The sequence below is a fragment of the Arachis ipaensis genome, chromosome B08 (genome assembly GCF_000816755.2).
Source record: "Arachis ipaensis cultivar K30076 chromosome B08, Araip1.1, whole genome shotgun sequence".
Taxonomy (NCBI): domain Eukaryota; kingdom Viridiplantae; phylum Streptophyta; class Magnoliopsida; order Fabales; family Fabaceae; genus Arachis; species Arachis ipaensis.
Window position 1 is genome coordinate 117,036,896 of NC_029792.2, and position 5,652 is coordinate 117,042,547.

Below are 5,652 nucleotides of genomic sequence, written 5' to 3' on the forward strand. Positions count from 1 at the left end.
ATTTCTCTATCATTCTAACTCATCATGTACATCTAGAAAAATGAATTAAGTCCTATTATCTACATTATTCAATCACAACTAAAAGCTAAAGATGAATATATACAAACCATATTAAAAAAAGAAAATATGCCAAACTAGAATAGATATCTGTATTATATACAAACCAAAATAAGAAAAGTGCAATGAACTAAAAGTAAAACTAGAAAGATAACTAGGTTATATACAAATTAGATTAAGAAGGTGTAATAAACTAAAAGGTGCTTAAGACAGCAAAACACTAGCAAATATTCAAAAAGCATAATAAAAATCAAAATGCAATATATAGAAAGATTCAACAAAGCGTGCTTGGATATTCAAAACCTATCTACCGAAGCAGACATTATGGGACTAGCCAATGACCTCAGAGAAGGCCTGTTCTCTTAATCCATGTCAAAGAGACAATCGATCTCTTTATATCAGGTGCAAGAGCGGACAGAAAAGTATATCAACAATTAGAAGACGACAAGGTTAAGGGAGCTGACTCTGGACATAGTAGTCAACATCAATCTCGGGGCAAAGAAAAAAGAAGAATACAGCTCGGATAAGCCTCGAACATACCACTTTTACACCCCACTACGAGTCTCTCTTGTCAATGTATACAGAAAAATCTACCACACTAAGAAGATATCGCCTCCTAGACACATTAAAAGCAAGAAAGCTGGAAATTGGTCATAATATTGTGAATACCATAAGATATATGACCATTTCACCAACGATTGCTATTATTTAAAAAATATCATTGAACAACTGGCCAAAAAAGGTCGGTTGGATAAATATCTAGCTGAGAGGTCAGACAATCATAGTAAAAGTAAGAGAGATGAAGACAGAGATAGTGAGACCGACCTCGACAAACTCCTGAAAGACATGTACACATGATTGTTGGAGGGTTTGCAGGAGGGGGGATTGGATAACCAAATCCTCCCACAAAAGGCACTTGAATGAGGTCTATTAGGTTGACGAGGCCGTTGAAACACCCAACCTACCTATAATCATCTTCACCAAAAAAGATGCACGAGAAGTGATGCTCGAACACGATGGCCCAGTAGTAATCAAAATGATCCTCACCAATACAAACCTTCATAGAACCTTGATAGACCAAGAGATTTCGGCTGACATTCTATTCAAACCAGCTTTAAACAAGTTGGGCCTAGAGGAAAATGATTTAAAAGCATACCCGGACAACCTCTTCGATCTGGGAGACACTCCTATCCAACCTCTAGTGTTCATCTCTCACTACATCACCTTTGGTAAGGGAACAAAGCAAAAACCCTAAGCATAGACTATATTGTGGTGGATGTGGTGTCTGCCTACAATGCCTTGATAGGTTGGACAATATTAAACTGACTTGCGGCAGTAGTCTCAACTCCCCATCTCTACATGAAGTTTTCTACTCTTGAGGGAATATCCACTGTGAGGGGAGAATAGAAACTGGCAAAAAGGTGTTATAACAAAAGTCTAAACCTACGAGGGTGTACGAAAGGGAAAGAAGTCAATATCATAGAGATCGGAGGTGTCTGAGTTCGAGAAGAATTGATACCCCAACATGAAGGAAAAATTGAGGAGGTCCAGATCGGGAATGAGGTTGGAAAGTCAACAAATGGGGGGCCAACCTAGAATTACAGCTGAAGCAGGAGCTCATTAACCTCCTATAGGAAAAATTCAAACCTCTTTGCTTGGAAAGCCTCTGACATGCCTGGAATCCATCCCGACCTCATGAGCCACAAGCTTGCTGTTTACCCGGACTCATGACCTAACAACAGAAACAACGAAAACTCAACCTCGAAAGAGCCAAAGTCATAGAAAAGCAAGTCCAGGCACTGTTAGAAGCCGAGTTCATAAGGGAAGTAAAATACCTACTATGGCTCGCTAATGTGGTACTCGTAAAGAAACTAAATGGAAAATGGAAGATGTACGTTGACTATACCGATTTTAACAAAGCCTGTCCCAAGGATCCTTACCCTCTACCCAGTATTGATGCTCTGTAAACTCATTCTCGGGCTACAAAAACCTGTCTTTTATGGATGTATACTCAGGATATAATCAAATCTCGATGTACAGGCCGAATTAGGAGAAAATATCTTTGAGCTAAAAGGTTTGGTAAGTTGAAAATGATAAAAGAAGACCTTGATAGAGGGAGAGATATCAAGTTCCTGATATATTATCTGGTAAACCTTCATAAACCCCCAAGTGTTCGGGTGAAGCTAGTAGGGAGCGACCTTCGAAACTTGAAGGACGTCCATTTCAAAGTCGGTAAAAGGAATAGAAATTCCTAGCCTAGTGAAAAAACACTCATACATAAATAAGAAGTGTTCTTCCGACTTATTATAGTGGGAATAGCAAATTCTTTCTTGGGGTCAAGGGCCTCTAAAGTATGCTTCTCTTCATCCTCCCAACTTCTACAAATCCTATATTAAAGTCAAAATTTTTCTATATATTCCCTATCAACTATGAAAATAGCTATTAAAACGGAACTATCAGCCCAGTCTAAATCGGCAAAAATGTTAGAAGGCATTATGTGAACTACTGAACGAGACATAAAGGGTTATATCTACAAAAATAACAAAATAAAGTTATGTCACTACAAAAGCTCATGAGCTGCAAGTCGGGTGCAATAACACAATCCTCAAAGAAACAACATTCAAATAAACAACTCAAAGAAGTCGAATCATTCTCATGGGATCGGGAACATTTGCAAATCTACCAGTCCCTATCACAACAAGGATCAAAATGTAACCTACTTTACAAGAATACGAAATGATGCCATTATTCAGGATTAAAATAGCACCATTTGAGAAAAAGTAAAATCCGGAATTCAAAACCAATAATGAACTCAGAATTTTGCTACAACAACAATGTCCACAACAGATGGGTGATCTCCAAAAATGACAAACAAGGAAAATTACTATTTCAGTACAACCACAATATCATTTACAATAATGACAGCAAGTGCATTTTCAAGAAATCTCTACAAATAGTGGCAAGAAGTCATATTTCCAAGAGATTACTTCCTAAAGACAATATTACCAGAAACATAAAAACATCACCCATCAAGAAGCATTATCCAGCCATGGCAGTAACAAGATTAAAAAGAAAGAAAAACTAACCTTGATGATGAACATAAGCCAAAGAGAACACACGCAACCGCAATGCAAACGGACGATCCAAAATGTCTCAAGAAAGACGAAGATTCAAAACAGAATCCCAAAATGAAAAAATCTTGAAAGCAAACTTGATCAATGAAATTGGAGTCACAGTGGAAAAAAAGGAAGTGTTTAAGAGAGATTGAGCAAATTCTTAAAAGTTGAAGAAGCGAAAAAGAAAAAGAGAAGAGGATTGTGTTTATATAGGTACTATAGACAAAATAGTAATTTTATCCCTTATTTAATAACATGCACTGTTATAAAAGAAACCGAAAGGATGCGCAAACGGTTACAAAAGACGTAACGTTCATATTTGAATCACCTTAAGTATCCAACTTGTTCCCCAAGGCAGATCGTAAAATCCGACTTGACTGGATGAAAGCTACAAGAGATAAAGACTGACTTAGAAATGCTTGAGCCCGACCTAAAGAAGCTCGGCCTCAAGTAGGGGCTCTATTCATACCTTTACCCACAACTTAACCAGGCCCAAAATGAATAAAGCCGAATCAGCACTCTACAAATATCAATGTTCGAATCTACATTACTACCTACTAGATCTCACAGAAGTCGGATACAGAGACATGGGCTTAGCCCTACTTATTTCAATAAGTGACTAACTCCTACAACATCTCCTATTGATCTAGAAGAGAGATTTTAATAACCTCCCTGATAAAAGGGAATAATTATCCACCATCAAAGGTGGAATCACTTTATAAAGTGTTTATTAGCTAACTACATACAACTATAAATACCTTGATACTTTCTAGTATTTTTTAAACTCTAATATACAAAAAAATTTGCCTAAAACTCTTACTAACTTAAGTATCGAAATTTCTTGCACGTACCTACATCAGATGGCAGCATTTATGCACCCGAAAACATCATACACAACTCCAAAAAGAGTTTAGATTTCATGTTCAAGCCCAAATCACAATTTCAAATAACCTTCGGAGCAGGCGTGAAAGCAAGTCCTATAATGGGATATGCTTTTGTTATCTTGGGTAATAGCATTAAAGTTGAAGATGACGATAAATCTTGGAGATGATTTTTTCGGTATCCACTTTAAAAAGTATGTATAGTTCTACGTGTTTTAAAAATTTTGATTTTTGAGAATTGATTTTTTATGCTCGTCTTCTGAATTAGGTGGAAGAAGATCGTTGAGTGCAATTACTTTTAATGTGTAGATGAAATTGATCAAAAACAAAAAAACACTAAATATGGAGAAACTTTTTACGAATAGCAAATCAATGGACATTGTGAATGAAAGTATTTGTGAATCAAATATTTTTGCAATGCTTCTTTGAATAATAATCACCGGACTTGTACTTTGATTGAGTTTTCTTTCTTTAGTTAAGTAGGACATAGGGCTGGCAGTAATGACTTGAGATGTTTATGTAGAAAAGGCATTTCATAATTGTAATGTAGTTTATTTTAAGATGAACTATGACATTGCAGTATCTATTTATCAGACAGTAAATAAAATATAATTGTGGGTTAATTTAAATTACAGCATTAACCAAAATCATAAAAAAAACCAAGTGTAACTAATTTGAAAATTAACATGGACAAAACCACAAAACTAACATGAAAGGAATTAACACCAAATTTACTGATGCCATAACATTAACACAAAAAGCATTCTTTTTGTCTATGTGCAATGATTACATAAATCACTAACCAAGCTCAAGTGCACCTTAATTAGCAACAAGCTCTTGTCTATTTGAAATGAGAATATCACTGTCACGTCAAACCAAAAAGCGGCCAAAACAACAGCCTAAATAAAAAATTTTAATACAAGTCCAATCAGATTTGTACAGAACTACAGATCCATAATAAATATTAATTATATCTTGGGGGACAATTTTAATAGTTTATTTTTTTTAAGAATCCCCATTTGGGAAAGTTAGATTCATAATAAATAATATTAATTATTATAATTAATTATAATTATACTTTCACCGCCGTGAGCTGTACTCGTCGGAGTGGAAATACTGCAAAGTACACCAGTCTCTCTCTCTCTCTCTCTTCTTGGATCCAAAAAAATCATTGTGGATTTCTCTCTCTGTCTCTTACTCAAAATACAAGCAAAGGTACTCTCTCTCTCTCTCTCTGAATGCATCATTTCAACTATTTCCTTTGACTTTGTAACCTTAATGCCATTCTGTTACATGTTAGTTTTTCAATTTCTCTGCAATCCAATTTGAGGTTTTTCGGGTATCACTTCACATTAGTGCCGCCAGTTCTAAAAATTTGGCGTTGACCCCATTTTCTATGTTCATCATGTTGCTTCCGATTTACTTTACTAGCTGCCACGGAGTGTTGATTTTGAGTGTAAGTTGATTCAATTCTCTGCAAATCGAGATTTGTAACCAAAAATCAAATCAATTCCCTTACGTTTTCTGTATAATGTTACTTGTTAACAATATATGTACATTGTTCTTTTCCATTTCCAGCATGTTTCTGAATATGAATT

General features: G+C 35.6%; 1 protein-coding gene across 6 annotated transcripts in view; it reads left to right on the plus strand.

Moving 5' to 3' along the window:
- Positions 5,128-5,652, plus strand: part of LOC107613793 (hydroxyproline O-arabinosyltransferase 3) — a 7,548-nt gene continuing 7,023 nt past the window's right edge. For 3 of the 6 annotated variants that reach the window (XM_021109797.1, XM_021109798.1, XM_016315947.2), the window contains exon 1: positions 5,297-5,510. The gene's annotated coding sequence lies outside the window, so the exon portion shown is untranslated. Of the gene's footprint in view, positions 5,270-5,296; positions 5,511-5,652 lie in introns of those variants that run through there. The other 3 variants (XM_016315944.2, XM_016315946.2, XM_016315945.2) reach the window with 2 other exon arrangements.